This window comes from Microcaecilia unicolor, chromosome 8 (genome assembly GCF_901765095.1).
Source record: "Microcaecilia unicolor chromosome 8, aMicUni1.1, whole genome shotgun sequence".
Classification (NCBI taxonomy): Eukaryota; Metazoa; Chordata; class Amphibia; order Gymnophiona; family Siphonopidae; genus Microcaecilia; species Microcaecilia unicolor.
Genome location: NC_044038.1, coordinates 46,843,984 through 46,860,429, shown reverse-complemented (window position 1 = coordinate 46,860,429; position 16,446 = coordinate 46,843,984). Strand labels below are relative to the sequence as shown.

General features: G+C 45.1%; 1 long non-coding RNA gene across 1 annotated transcript in view; it reads right to left on the bottom strand.

Moving 5' to 3' along the window:
* Positions 1-16,446, bottom strand: part of LOC115476987 — a 65,929-nt gene that overhangs the window by 18,406 nt on the left and 31,077 nt on the right. The window contains exon 4 of the long non-coding RNA XR_003943254.1: positions 10,954-11,107. This is a non-coding gene — a long non-coding RNA (uncharacterized LOC115476987). The remainder of the gene's footprint in view (positions 1-10,953; positions 11,108-16,446) is intronic.

The following is a 16,446-nucleotide window of genomic DNA, read 5'->3' as shown; positions in this document are numbered from 1 at the left end:
TATTTAAATTACTTATCTTAAATATCACTGTAACAGAGGATAAGTTCTGACACGTGTTTCCCTTTTACTGTTTCAAGGCATCCCCTTTATTTTGTATTGCTGTGCTTAAGCATCCTGCTTTGGACAGCTAAATAAGTGATATTTAAGAAGTAATTTGAACATTTTGAATATACAAATACATTAAGGGGACCTTTTACTAAGCAGCGTAAGCATCTGCGTGTGCCCAACGCATGCCAAATTCAGTTACTGCCCGGCTACGGCGTGGCTCTTGCAATAATTTCATTTTTGGTGCACATCTGATACACGCAACCAAAAAATAATTTTTATTTTCGGACGCACGTACTGGGCGCATACCAAGTGGCATTTGACACGCGCAGGTCATTACTGCCTGCTTACCGCATGAGACTTTACTGCTAGGTCAATAGCTGGCAGTAATGTCTCAGACCCAAAATGGACGAGCGGCAATTTTCATTTTGCCGCATGTCCATTTTCTGCAAAAATTTTAAAAAAGCATTTTTTGCAGGTGTGCTGAAAAATGATTGTGCGCGTGCCCAAAACATGTCTACACTACCGTAGGTCATTTTTCAGTGCACCTTAGTAAAAGGACCTCTAAGTTACTTATTGTAACTCGTCTTTATATACTACTAGTAAAATAGGCCTGTTTCTGACACAAATGAAACGGGCGCTAGCAAGGTTTTCCTCGGAGTGTGCATGTTTGAGAGAGTGTGTGTGAGAGTGACTGTGTGTGAGAGAGAGAGAGTGAATGTGCGAGTGTGAGAGTGAGACTGTTGGGTGAGAGTGTGTCTCCTCTGTCCCCTGGCCCCTCTCCAGCCACCCAGCGATTCTCCTCCCTCCCTCCCTCCAAGTTCCAGGGTCACCCCCCTCCCTCCCTCCCTCTGAGTTCCAGGGTCGTCCCCTCCCTCCGAGTTTCAGGGTCTCCCCTCCCTCTCTCCAAGTTTCAGGATCCCCCCTCCCTCCTCCCAGTTCCAGGGTCATCGTCCCTCCCTTCATCCCTCCTTCCCTTCCAGTTCCAGCACCCCTCCCTCCAAATTTTAGAAGTCATGTTCAGTTACCAAGTCAGGGTGACGGCAGCTGTCAGCAGCAGTAAAAGGCATGCAGGCTCGGCCCTTCACTCTCTCTCAGCTCTGGTCCCGCCCTCATTTCCTGTTTCCGCAAGGGCGGGACCAGAGCTGAGAGAAAGAGAAGGGCCGAGCCTGCACGCCTTTTACAGCTGCTGCTGGCCGCCGTAAACCCGACTTGGTAAGATGAGTTTTAAAATTCGGGGGGAGGGGGCCTGGAACTGGAAGGGGAGGGAGGGAGGAAGGGAGGAACGACAACACCCTCATGCGTGTGACGTTGCGTTCCTTTGCCTGGCAACTCTGCAGCATTCCCTTCCAGTGATTGGTCACTGCTGCTTGTGACAAAACCGGAAGTACGTGAAGTCAATTCAGGAGATGGATGCAGGCTTACAGAGAGCACGAATGCTTCAAGGCTTCACTGCCACGGAGACAGCTTCAAAACGTTGGAGATGCTTTTTATTATATAGGATGGTGAAGTTATGATAAAGCTATAAAATCTATGTGAATCAAAACATAGCCAAAATTAAGAATGAAGTCGGACTGAGGAAGGTCCCCTCTGATGGTCCGTTAAATTACAACATATAAACATTTTAAATTTATGCAGTGATTATACTGAGTGTGGATTAGCTTAAGAACTGCATAATTTAAGTTTTGATAGTGGTGAGGACTTGTGAGTACTTATAGAAGAATCCAATGGATCCTGCCATAGATTGCTGCCAGCTAACTCAGGTTAATCCTTAAAGGCTCTCTAAACATGCAAGAGAACTTCCATACTGAGGTTGCTTGCCTATACTGGGGTTCTCCATAAGAATGAATAAATAAAGAAACAGCAGAGGAATGCAGTCACACTAGTGAGGTTACACTTGTCTTCATCTTTCTGTGATCTCTTGTAGTCTATGAACGCTATGCTTTTTTATTCTTACCATTTCTGGTACTTTCAAAACTTTAGAGAGCATATCTCCTTGTCTATTTCTTTGAAGTTCATGAGTTTATAACATCACAATTCTCTATTGGATCATAGGACTCTTGACGCAGGCATTTTTTCACCAAAACACGGCTGTGTCAAGTTTTTGTTCTCCAGCTAAGATTTTATACATCTGTGGCGAACATTTAATAAAAGTGGATATCTTCCTTAGAAGCTGTTTTGAAATCATCTCTATAATACTTTTGCTCATCTTGTGATAGCCTCACTTTTTTGCCAAATTAACTACTATGTGAGGATCCTGCTCTTCTTTTTACAAATTATGATTACACCACAAACACGAACAGGGTGCCAGAAAAAGTGTTGGGACTGGAATAGTTCATTATTTGTTTTCCAATATTTGATATGCTCACCTCACCAGCCAGCTGAAGGCGAGTTATAATAAAACACAAAACATAGATCCATCATTTCTTTGCCCCACCCACCAACTAAAATGCTCACCCCCTCAGCCCCGAACAGTCACCTGTACAATCTAATCACATAATCTTACTCGTTCTTTTACTTTATGGATTCAAAAAGGATTTTAGGGTAGAGTGCTCTGCATGATTAATTAACAAAGTTGCTTACCTGTATTAATGGTTCTCCATAGACACAATGAATTCTGAGTGATGTCAATCCAATGGATCCTGCCATACATTGCTCTCAACTAGCTCAGGTTAATTCTTAGAGGCTCTCTGAGCATGCAAGGGAATTCCCATACTGAGGTTTCTTATCTACACTGGGGTGTTCTCCATGAACAGCGGGGGAATACAGCAACATTTGTAGGGTGATGCTTGTCTTCATCTTTCTGTAATCTCTTATAGTCTATGAACATTATGATATTGTTTTCTTAACATTTCAGGTACTTTCAAAACTTTAGAGAACATATCTCCTTATCTATTTCTTTTGAAGTCCATGAGTTTTGTAACATCAAAATACTTTATTGAATCAAAGGATTCCTGATGCAAGCATTTCTCACTGAAACACAGCTGTCAAGTCTTTGTTCTCCAGTTAAGTCTTTATTCCTTAATTTATGGATGCACTAGTATAAAAGGCAAGTTTCTGACACAAATGAAATGGGCGCTAGCAAGGTTTTCCTCGGAGTATGTTTGAGAGAGTGTGTGTGAGAGAGAATGAATGTGTGAGTGTGTGTGTGTGACAGAGAGAGTGAGACTGGGTCCGAGTGTGTTTGTGAGAGAGTGTGTGTGTGAGAATAAGAGTGTGTGCGACTGTGTATCTGAGACACAGTGAGTGTGAGAGAGAGAAAGTTTGTTTTACACAGATACAGTGTGTGTGAGACAGAGAGAGTGTGAGAAAGTATGTGTGATACACAGACTCTCTGTGAGACCAAGAGAGTGTATGAGACCGAGAGAGTGTGTGAGAGGGACTGTGTGACACATAGAGGGTGAATGTGATACAGTGTGAGACATAGAGTGTGTGAGAGACAGTGTGTGAGAGTGAAAGAGAGAAAGACACTGACTGAGAGAGAGAGAGAGTGTGACAGACGCACCTGAGGAGAGGCCCCGACGACACACACCGTCAGAAGGCTGACTATGGGAATCGCCGGTGCTGGAGGGAGAACGGCGCTTCGGGGCAGTAAAGGTGACCAGACCATGCGGATGGGGAAGCGGGCAGAAGACAGGGAGAAAGATGCAAAACTCGGGCAGGGATGGAGAAGGGAGAAAGCGTTGCCCAACACCAGAGTGGAAGTGAACCTATCTAGTCCACTGTAAGCAAGGTAAGGTAGCCAATTTGTAATCTGTTTCCACTTTCCACCCCCCCTCCTCCCCCACTCAAAACAAAGCATGCAAACTTATGAGGTGCTGCATCCACCTTGTCATTTTTTAATGTTGCTCCATCTTAAAAGGTGGAGGAGAAAAGAAATAACAATTGACTATCGCTAAAACAGCTTCAAAAATTATTGTAGCTGGTAGAAACTGCAATTATAAACTCTATAGTTTGTGCTCATTTTTTTTCACTGTTCTTATATATAGATGTCCAGATTTCAGTGAGGCTATCCTGTTTCCTAATGGGTTCATCTTAACTGTAGTTGTAATCTGTCTTCGGAAGCCTGGTGTTATAAAGATGATAGAATATATTTAAATTAAATGGTAGAATATACTGAAATTAAATGGAAGTAGAATTAAACTCTCCTTTCATTGCGGCACATAGAATCACATCTTCATCTGTTTTGTAGATGTTTTCCTTTTAGATACACAAAGGGATTATTCTGTTTTGAACGTGTTTCAGGGGCAAGTAGTTTTATAAATCAAAATCAAAATAAATATTTTGTTCCATGCAGATCTCTTTTGTTTAAACATAAATGGGCTATAAGCCCCTAATTCAGTCCACTGGTTTTCTTATATTTTGTTCTTGTGATGACTTATATCATACCAAAACTGAAAACTCTTATCTCTATCTGGTCGATAATAAAAGGAACACTATCTGCCCTAAAAAGTTGTTTTGTGGCTCTACATGAGCAATTGTGATATTGAATAAATAAGTGTATGTTTGTGCCCCTAGTCATGCATCCTACATTTATATAATCCTTTCAAGAAATCCAGTTAACTGTTTAACATTAGTGGAACATAGCTACAGAGGCATGGTATGGTTGCATTTTTAATATGGTAATACTAGGACCCAGCTAAGAAACAGGTTATTTTGAGTTAGTCTTCACTGGACCAAACTTGCTTTCCTTGTGCCATCACTATCCAGCAGGATAACCAGTGTCTTAAAAGGTGGAGGATAAAGGATTTTTTTTAACAATAAAGAGTGGCAACGTGGATGCAGCAGCTCATAGGTTTGCTTGCTTTGTTTTGAGAGTACAGCAATGACAGCTGTGTGGGGAGGGGGAAAGTGAGATTGGCCTAATTGGTTTCAACATTTTGCTGTCACTTGGCCTCCTATCTATTAAACCTCCTTGGAGCTGCCAGACTAGAGGATGGACCGTGGGAGCAGGCCAGGGAGATATGTGGCCCCAAGGAGGATGGGGAGCGCTGAAATAGACGGGGAAGAAGGTTAACATGGGGAGAGAGAAGGGTAAATGCTGGACAGGGAGGGAAAAGGACACAGAGTCAATACTGGACAGGGAGAGGAGAGGGACATTGGAACGCAAAGAGGCAGTGCTGCAAAATTAAGAAATGGGGGGCACATGGGCACTACTGAAAAGGGGGGGAGATAGGGGCTCTACTGATAAGGAGGGGGATAAGGACACAGAGGGGCACTACTGAGAAGGGGAGGAGGAGATAGGGACATAGAGGGGCACCACTGGAAAGAGGAATGGAGATATGGGGACAGTGGTGAAAAAGGGGTGAGATGGGGACAAAGAGGTAATGCTGGAAAAGGGAGAAGATGGTAACACAGGGGTAGTGCTGGAAAAAGGGGGAAGATGGGGACACAGGGCAATGCTAGAAAAAGGGAGAGATGGGGACACCTGGATGGCAGATGCTAGAAAATGGAGAGATGAGGAGACCAGGTAGGCTTGTGCTGAAAAAGGGGGGAGACGGGGACACAGAAATGGCAGATGCTGAACTTGAGGGTAGGATAGGGACAAGGGACACAGAAGGGAGATGCTGGACAGGACAAATAGTGGTGCAGAGGAAAGAAGGTTGGTGCACTTGGAGACAGAAGAAATCAGATGGGCAAAAGACCCTGTAATAGCAGAAGAAACAAAGAAAAACAGAAAAGAGACAGCGGGACCAAAGCAAATTAGAAAATAAATTGTTCAAACAACTGTAGAGGGATCCAAGTGCATTTTCTTAAGTCATTTTGGATGTACGGCAGCACAGATTTTGATGGGTAGAATCAGGGACTGCAAATCCCATATGAATTTGGGATGTGAGTTCACACTACAACTGGTTGAAAAATCTCTCTTCTGGAACTGAATCACGTGGCAGCTCTATACACAGCTATTTGATTGTGGGGTCGTAAAATGCAAGATCAGTGCCAAACAGATGTAGAGAAGGAAAGGAAGAAGACAAGAGGTGAGAGAAGAAATGGAAAGGCCAGCCTGGAAAAGAATTTGTAAGGCTGACTCATGGAATATGGAAAAAAAGACCAGCCAAATTCCCAGACAACAAAGGTAGAAAATTTTATTTAATACTTTGTAAGGACTGAGATGTACCTACTTTGTAAAATATACAGGAGAAAATGCATTTCTGTCTCTTTTCTACTAGTATTGCACTGTTTATAGAGTCTGGCTTCCTTGGACAGAGAGTGGTGGGGAGGTCTCTATTTCAATTATGTTGTTGATGTTTTTTTTGTGTGTGTGGCTCCCTATTCTGTATTAGATTGGTAGAATGGAATGTTGTCACAATTTGGGTTTCTGCTAGGTGCTTGTGACCTGGGTTGGCCACTGTTGGAACAGGATACTGGGCTAGATGGACCATTGGTCTGACCCAGTATGGCTAATCTTATGTTTATATAAATGAGTCTGTCAATGTTCTGCATGTGTGACTGAGGTGAAGGATCTGCTAGCATGTAGTGTCTATGTAGGAATGTGTAACAGTGCAGTTTGTTCCAGTTTTCCAATAGTAGGTATATTGGTGCTCCACAGTCCAGTGTAATATATATAGCACTCTCTTCTGATAGGTGGGTTAGGGCTGTTATGGTGTGGTAAGTTTTGTGTTCTAGGGCAGTCTTGGAGTACCCCCTTGCCAGTCACCACACAAACAAAAGCCCATCTGATTTAAACAAGGTGTCTAGCAGTGGAAGGAATGTGTGTGCTATTCCTGAATATTTTTACTTTGTAGTTAAGAAGACAGGTTGCCTGCTCTTGCCAGTCGAGGGACCTCTTCTGCGTCCTGCCTCCTGATGTAACTTACTGTTTCCTTGTAGGCAGGACGCAACAGAGACTGCCTGTATTAATCATTGCCCGCCATAGCACCTGAGCAACAACACTGACACTGCTGTCTAGCTGACACCAACCGGCGCCTATTTTATAAAAGTCTGCTCCCCCTGAGATCAGAACCTGGCTATGCCTCTGTTCTCAAGAACCCCTCCCCCCCCCCCCTCTCTGCTGTGGACCCCCTCCAACCCCCCCCCCCCCCACTCTCTGGTCACAGGATCCCCTCCCGCCCTCCGTCATCGACTGTCTGCCTTCTGCATTAAAATCGCAGACTCACCTCCGTGAAAGCAGCGGTGCAGCCAGCCTAACGCCTCCCTTCAGGCCTCCTTCCCTTCCTGTGTCCCGCCCTCGCCTGACGCAACTTCTGTGACGGCGGGACGCAAGGAGGAAAGGAGGTCCAAAGGGAGGTGTTCTGCTGCCTGCAACGCTGCTTTTAGGGAGGTGAGACTGCGATTTCAATGCAGGGGTCCCGGGTGGGGGGGAGGAGCAGTGACTGCGGCGACCTCGGGGGGGAATGGTAGTAACCCTGGGGGGGGGGTGGAGGGGGGAGCGGTGGTGACCTCGGGGGTTTGGAGGGGTGAGCGGCGGCGGCCTGGGGGGCGTGGTGTTGCGGCGAAGGCGGCAGGGGCGAGGCCTCGTGCTGCTGTCGTGTGGTTGGTCAGTGCTGCGGGTGACGTACCCAGAAGTACATGATGTCAATTCAGGAGATGGAGCCTTACAGAGAGCACGAATGCTTCAAGGCTTCAGAGAACGTTGGAGGTGCTTTTTATTATATAGGATGTTTTCTTTTCTGTTAACTAAGATTTTATAAAAGTGGATATCTTCATTACAAACAGTTTTGAACTCATCTCTACATTACTTTGGCTCTGCTTATGGTATCCTCGCTTTTTTGCCATATTAACTACTCTGTGAGGATCATGTCCTTCTTCTTGCAAATTATGCTTACACCACAGATATGAACAGGGTACTGTGCAAAGGAGGCCTCCCACTGAGTGCCAGAAAAAGTGTTGAGACTGGAGTAACTTGAGGAATATGTATCTTTGAAATGACTAGATTCCACAATATAGTGGATGGCATACTCAGAAAATGTTCTCATTCTTGTATTGGTTGGTTGTGTTTTGTATTTTGTTCTTAAACTTTCTAAATACAAACTGAAAAATAAAGAAAACAGGTAGCAGAACAACACAAAAACAAGTGTGGCATGAAAAGAGAGGCAAAGAGCATAACAATGGGATAAAGACCAAGATGCACCAAGCAGACACAGGAGAGAGAGATAAGGGTAAAGGAGGTTTCACATTTTTATAATTCTTTTCCTTTTTTTTTTTTCGTTTTATGTTTTGGTGTGTGGAGCTAAAGGTACACAGTGGAAAGAGGCAGCAGCCTGAACAGACTGCAGTGGAAACTGATAAAAATTACAGCGAGACATTGAAGGCATAGAGCTTGGGCAACTGCGCTTTAACGGAGCTCTACACTCATTCTTCCTCCCAGTCCCATGAAAACTGAAGGAAACCAAGCAAGAGGATGTTTCTTTAGAAACATTAGCTTACTTTAAATTTGAATGTATACCCTAGGAGACAGAATTTCTTTTTAAGAGATCTATTTGTTCAATCTTGTTCTTCGTCCAGAGGAGATCAGGGTGATAGTAATTACACTGCTCCCTCCAGTCCTGCCAGTGGGAGGTGCTGGTTCACTATCACATTCTCAATAGTAAGTGCCAGGCAAGCTCTGTAGGACTCCAGGAACCTGCCTGTTCCTAGCGATTGAGAGCACAACATTGAAGCACCACCTCCCACTGGCAGCAATGTAATTGCAGGACTCCTGCACAAAATTAGAGGGAACAGTAGTAAACCCACAACTCTCACCAAGGGCAGAGACTGGCTCTAGCTTGTTACAGGAGACACAATCATGGAAGTTCATTACAACTTTCCCAGGTGGAATACTTTCCTCTGTGGAGTCAAACATGTAAATCATCTACTTGGAATTTGAGTTTAGTCCTGAAGGATCTGCTCTCCCTTCCTCTTCAGCCTTCTAGGACAGCATCTCTTGGTGGCAGAAGATGGTCTCCTGGATGCCTTCGATTATTTTAAAGGAAATAATACCTCTGCACCCAAAACTCTCCCCCTCTGAGACTAGTGTTTCACTTTTGCCAGAATCAGCATTTCTCACTTAAAAGAAAATGAAGGTAATTGGTAAGTTTTAATTTCATCTACGACTTCCTGTTATGATTGGGGTCTGAACCCCTCTCAAACTTACCTCTTTCCTGGGGGTCAGCTTCTTAGCTGGCTTCTGTTTCTTTTCTCTGTCCTTTCTGAGCTGGCTCTGTCTCTCTGTGCTGGCAGCTTCCAGCAGCATGGCTCTAATTGTTTCACTATACTGCACCTGTGTGTGTGTTGCCTGAGTTGCTCTACCTCTCTTTGGGTGTACTGGCTTCAAGTGCTTCACAGTGTTGCATTGGTGTGGGTTGGGCCTCTCTGGGTCAGTGTGCTTTTGCCTAGGTCTAGGGAGTGTGACATCATCAGGGAGGGCCTTGATAAGGAAGTGGTGTTGTTTCCTTCAGAGCCTTTGCAACGGTGGTGTTTGCTTTAGGTAGGGTGGTGCAGTGTGCACTTCTGACTCTGTGTCTAGTTTCCCTGCTTGCTTTTGCTAAGGTCCAGGTTAGTGTAGTGTGCACTGGTGGCTGTGTGTTTAGCTTTCCTGCTTTTCCCTTATGGTTCCCCTGCTTTTGGTTTTGCAAGCATTGCTGTGTGCAGGGCTTTGGAAGCTCTGTTGCTGATAGAAGTACTTCAGGGTTTGGTGTTGTTAGGAACACTGCAGAGTTTGCTGTTAGAAGTACTTCTGGTGTTTGTGCTATTGGGAGCATTGCAGTCTTTGCTGGTGGTGTTTGGTGCTTTAGAAGCACTTTTGGCTTATGTGTTAGCTTCACTGCTTTTTCCTTGTGGCTCCCCTGTCTTCCCTTTTAGTGCTAGGAGCTCTTCTGGTTGCTTGCCAGAGTAGTGCTTAGGAAGCACCTTGTTAGTTGTATCTAGCTTGCTAGAGCAGTGCTTAGGTAGCTGGTTAGTTCTGTGTTTAGCTTATTAGTGTAAAGCTCTGCTTGTAGCTTGGTGCTTAGTAGCACCTGTGTTTAGTTCCCTGCTCTGTTAGTCTAGGGCTTAGGAAGTCCCTTTCTTGAGCAGGGATTAGGAGCTCCTGTTTAGTATAGGGCTTAGGAAGTCTTTTTGTCAGTTTACTATAAGGAACACTCCCGCTGGTTTAGGGCTTGGGAGCACGTAGATCAGTTTAGGGTTAGGAGCACTTCTGTTTCCAGTCCTGGTCCCTATGTCATCCGGTATCCAGTAAGTCCTGTCGGCTACTCGAACCCAGGAGCTCAACTCCTGGGGGGCTTAGTAGCTAAGTGCAGGTGAAGCTGTGCGGACCAGTCCAGTGTGCTCCAGTCCTGTGTCCTCCAGTCCGGGGGACCAGTCCAGTGTGCTCCAGTCCAGTGTGTTCCGGTCCGGTGTGTGTTCCAGTCCGGGGGATTGCAGTCCAGTGTTCCAGTCCTGGGTCCTCCAGTCCGGGGGATTCCAGTCCATGTGTTCCGGTTCGCTGGGCAGTGCCTGCAGTCCCTGCCGGTGTGCTTACCCAGTGTTGGTTGGTGGGTTTTGCCTGCTGCTGTCGCTCCTCGTCAGCAGCCCAAGGGCTCACATTTGCTCCAGAGCCCAGCCCCGTGGGCTCTGAACCTGAGAACCTGACACTTCCATTTTAACATTATATGTAAACTTTACATCCATTTAGGCCCACATTTTCTTTTATCTCACTGCTTTTTACATAATGCTACCATACTACATCAGAAGCAAAGTAAACATAGTAACATAGTAGATGACGGCAGAAAAAGACCTGCACGGTCCATCCAGTCTGCCCAACAAGATAACTCATATGTGCTAATTTTGTGTATACCCTACTTTGATCTGTACCTGTGTTCTTCAGGGCACAGACCGTATAAGTCTGCCCAGCACTATCCCCGCCTCCCAACCACCAGCTCTGGCACAGACCATATAAGTCTTATCTTAGCAGCCGGAAAGGAAACTCACCATGTCCCTAATATAAACGTATAGCATTGGACAAGTGTATAAAACGGGTAAGATGTTGAGTTTCCAGTAACAGCTTGAACCAATGCTGAAACAGTTTGTTCCCAGGGAAAAGAAGGTGTCCAGAAATTGTCTTCTACCAGGGCCTTCGCATAAGCTGAAAGTGTGAAAAGAAAGAATAAATGTAATGCAGGCACTATACTCCTTGGAAGAGTGATTCTTAATATACAACACATTTACCTGTTTAATTTAAACTGCATTGGTTCACTCATACCACTAGCTGAATAAAAGATCAGTTTCCATAGTCTATAAAAAAAATCATTTGGCAAATAGCTAGGGCAGCAGCACTGCCTATGCATCTGTATATATTTTATATATACATTTGTATCTTATCCAGCAAAATCTATAACTCTGACAATTAAACTCATATCATGTTACAAAATCATATCATATATGTTTTCAAAACGGGGCTTTGGCAGAAATGATAAATAGTAGTAGTAGTAGCAGTAGCTGGAGGTGGGAAGATTTTTCTGGGGGGGGGGGGGGGGTCACTAGGGAAACAGAGCTGGTATTTTGACAGCCTGGTGAGAAAATCAGAGTAAAGGCTAGTTCATGGGGGCAGGGCCAAGAGTTAATAAAAGGCACTGCATGGAGAAAATTCTGTTTTTTGGTAGCCCACCCCCACTGAGACCCATAGCACTGAGGGGGAAGTCCGGGAACTAAACCAAGAGAAGTTTGCAGTATGTGGTGATTGGAAGCCTCTGCTATAGGGCAGTGGTTGCCTGCATGGAGTTCCCAAATTGGGAACAAAAAGGAGTGCTTGGGGGACGGACAATACATTCCAGGTAGGAGAAGTAGGAGCAGCCGTATCTCACTTCTGGCAGAACTTTTATTGCATAAATGAATGAACCCTGTTCCAGGATGGGAAAGAGAGCAACTGAAGAGACCAGCAGTGTAGCTACGAGGGGCCTTGGGGGGCCCAAGCCCCTCCCCCATTTCAGCCTCAGGCCAGTGGCATAGCCACAGGTGGGCCTGGGTGGGCCAGGGTCCACCCACTTAGGGTTCAGGCCCACCCAACAGTAGCATACATTTAGTGGTAGCTGGTGGAGATCCCAAGCTCTTTCAGCTGAAGACTTCCCTTTGATGGTAAGCCAAGGTGGAAAGAAGCGTTTTCTCGCCAGCTGAGATATTTCTTTGGTGGTGGTGGTGGTGGTGAACACTTGATGCCCACTCACTTCTTGCCTAGGCCCACCCAGTATCTGTTGTCTGGCTACGCCTCTGCCTCAGGCTCTCCAACCCTGTTGGCCAGTCAAGTGCCTGGGTTTTGGGCACTACTGGTTGCCCTCCCGCTCCCTGCTTCAGCCATCATGCCATCTCCTGTTCTCAATCTAACCTCCTTGGTCAGCTCTCTCCTGTTCCGTTTCGGCACACTGCAGCGCTGCCTTCTTCAATTTTCTGGGCCACTGGCCCAGCAGCATCAGTGAGGTAAGCACTCTGCCTTCAGCGGCCTGGAATCTTTCCCTCTGCTGCAATTTCCTATCCCGCATAGGTGGGACACTGCAGCAGAAAAGAGCTGTCGGGGCAACCAAAGGCAGTGTGTTTACCACCCTGACGTAGGTTGATTTGTATTTGAGTCCTTTGCAGCTTGGGTAGTGCAGATTTAGGTACGTTCGTGTTGATTCGGATGTGTTTCTAGTTGGTAGGACGATCAAGTCTGTCATGTATCCCGGGGCTTCACCGTAGATAATTTTGTGAACCAGAGTGCAGATTTTGAAAGCAATGCGTTCTTTAATTGGGAGCCAGTGTAGTTTCTCGTGGAGGATTGTTGCGTTTTCAAATCGCGTTTTTCCGAAGATAAGCCTAGCTGCCGTGTTTTGAGTGGTCTGAAGTTTCTTTAAGGTTTGTTCTATACATCCCACATAGATCCTATATGCCTTATGCTGATACTCTGGTTGCAAATAGAGGAGATTTAAGACAGAACTGAACTGTGAGTTTGAAAGCCTTGATATCATGTGGAGACTATTTTGTGCATCTGAAGAAAAACACTGAATTGTACAGACCGAGTTGACAAGTCTATGAATTGTTTTTCAAGTTGCTGTTAGTAAAGCATGTTAAGTTTAACGCTGCATATTAAGACTGCTGACTAACCTTTTGAGTGAAAGTGCCCAGATAAAAAGAGTACCCTCAGTCTACTAAATTTATTCTGGTCCTAGCCTGTGCCAAGCTCGAGTGATCCAGCCAGTGGGAGCTGTTTATGTGGCAGAAGTATTCTGTTTGTGTGCCCCCTGGGTCCCTGGGTGAGCAGTGTGAGACCCCTGGATGAAGCTGAGCTGGGGTTTATATGTACATTCATAGGCGCCCGGTATAAGAGGCTTGGGGAGGCTAAGCCTCCCCAGCCACAGCAGATGGTTGGATCAGCTGTTTTTCTCCGAGTCGGGGGCCCGAGAGTAGACCAGTCCTGAGTCTGACTTGTCTTCTTTGCAGACAGTGCTGCCGCCATTGGCGTCGACTCCGTGGGTGCTGGGGGTGCATTGCACCCACCGGAAGTCACGACTCTGTCTACCCCCTCTCTTCCTCCCTCCCTCTGGCGCAGCAGTCTTTAGCCTTTCTGTGCTCCTGGCAGCGGTAGCAACGTATACATGTTGCCTTCAGCTCTGCCCCGGAAGCCTTCTCTTCAAGTTCCTGTTCCCGCTTAGGTGGGAACAGCAACTTGAAGAGAAGGCTTCCGGGGCAGACCAAAGGCAGCGTATATACGTCGCTACCGCTGCCAGGAGCACAGAAAGGCTGAAGACTGCTGCGCCGGAGAGAGGGAGGAAGAGAGGGGGTAAACGGAGTCACGATCGCCGTTTGGGGGGGCTTGCATGATCCTGGACCTCGCGGGGGGCAGGGGGAAGCAGAGGGAAGATGGATGGGACTGGGAGGGGTGGGGAGCAGAGGGAAGGAGCAGGATATGGATGGGACTGGGAGGGGTGGGGAGCAGAGGGAAGGAGCAGGAGATGGATGGGACTGGAAGGGGTGGGGAGCAGAGAGAAGGAGCAGGAGATGGATGGGACTGGGAGGGGTGGGGAGTAGAGGGAAGGAGCAGGAGATGGATGGGACTGGGAGAGGAGGGGAGCAGAGGGAAGGAGCAGGAGATGGATGGGACTGGGAGGGATGGTGAGCAGAGGAAAGGAACAGAAGATGGATGGGACTGGGAGAGGTCAGGCATGTTGGAATGTAATTGTATTTTACATGCATTGCCTGTCACCTATTATTTCTCTGTGATTACTCTGTGACCTCTGATGTGAATTACTTAGAGAGGTCACACTGCTATGCAACTTCCTGTGGGGGCAGATGCAGCAGATGCAGCACATGGAGCACATGGAGCTCATGATCTCTCCTAACCTGAGAGGATCTATGGTGGTGTGAGCATCCATTACCATCTAAGCACATGGAAGGAGCTGATAATACAAATGTATAGTAATATGTATATATAAGCCTGTCTGATTATAATCTAACTACAAACTGTGAGTAAACAGATGTTTTGTTACTTCAACTTTAAAGTGACTCAGCATGAATTATTCAGGGGTGAATGAGAGAGAGATGAAGAAAGAAATTAACATTTCTAAAGCTGAAGCTGTGTGTACTAAAATCTGCTAATTATTTACTACAAATAATCCAACAAAAGGGTTATGGGCCCAGGGTCCAGGAATTGAAAAAGAAGAGAAATATTACCAGGCAGAAAAAAGGCCACATTTTTCTCTTAAGTTTTAAAGGAAAGATTCAGTCTGTCTCTCTCTCCCCCCACACAGCAGACAGAAGGCTAAGAAAATGGCTGAGGGAAGAAATTCACCATTGTTCTATTCTCTCAAGGTGCCTAGATTAACTGAGTTTAATTATCAGCAGTGGGAATTAAGATTCATATGTTTCCTTCGAGCAAAAAGATTAGATATATGCTTAGATCAAGACAGAACAGCTGAAAATATGGCTGAATGGGACAATGCAAACTATTATGTGAAGTGCATGCTTTTGGAAGCTCTCTCAGAGAAACAAGCCATATTAGTGGAGGGAAAAGATACACCAAAGGACATTTTATATAAGCTGAGAACTATGTATGCAACTACATATGCAAAGCAGCAACCAATTTGGCTGGCAGAGTTGAATGAAACCAAATTAAGGGATAAAAGTAAATGTAATGATCACATTATGCATCTTATGTCTTCATTTCAAAAGCTAGAACTTTCTGGAATTCCCATGTGTGATGCATTGAAAAGAGCATTTCTTTTTACCTCACTATCAAAGAAGTTTGATGTTTTTAGGTCTGTAAATGAGGCCATTGAAGGGCAATCTTTTGAACAGGCAACATCAAAACTAAGGCAGGAATGCATAATAAATGATTCTGAGGAGATGTGTTCTCAAAGCAAGTCAGAGAGAAATGAAACAAATTTCTTGGCAAAGAACAGAGGAAGGCGGAGCTATGGGAAAACTCCACCCAAGGGCAAGCTGATTTGCTACTCATGTGGAAAGGAGGGACATGTATCTAAATGGTGTAAGGAAACACAAAACACTCCCTCTAGCTCACCTAAGCCAATGGAACTAAAGAATTTTCAAACCAGGAAATGTATGAAGGACAAAGATAAACACAAGGGCTTTCTAATGGCAGAAAAATCTTTGACTATGGTAAATAATAATTCAAATGAAAGTACTTGGATTTTGGATTCGGGGAGCACATACCATTTAACCAATTCTAAGGATTTCTTTCAGGAAATGTGTCCAGAAGAAGGTATTCTTAAAACTGCAAACGCAGGGACTGCTAAGATCCAAGCAAAAGGTATTGGATTCTTAAAATGCAAAGTGTCTAATGAAGTTAAAGAAATTCCTGTAAGTGATGTCTTGTATATTCCCCAAGCAGTTTGCAATATGCTTAGTGTATCTACATTAGATAAGAAGGGATTTGTGATTCATTTTGAAAATAGTAAGTGCACAATCTCTAAAAATGATGAAGTGTATGCTGAAGCTTTTATGCATAATGATGTTTATAAGCTGAACATTTCAGGTGAAGCCTCACATATGGCGCAAGTAAGGAAGAATGATGGTAAATGTAGTCTGGAAATCTGGCATCGCCGCCTGGGACATCGTGATTCTAAGGTGATCCAGGATCTTTACAGTAAGCAACTGGCCACCGGCATTCAGATAAGTGCAGATGCTGGTAAAATGGAGAAATGCATAGACTGTGTTACTCAAAAAGGTGTGAGACCCTCATTTCCTGCATACACAGGAAATAGGAGTAATAAAGTGCTGGACTTAATACACAGTGACTTATGTGGACCGTTTAATATCCCATCATTGGGAAATAACAGATTTGTGCTAATATTCTTGGATGATTTCTCTAGATATTGTGTGGCCTATTTGCTGAAAGAGAAAAGTCAAGTCACAGACATGCTGAAGAAATACGTAGCCATGGTGAGCAATAAATTTGAAAGAAAACCAAAGGTTCTTCAGACCGACAATGGTGGT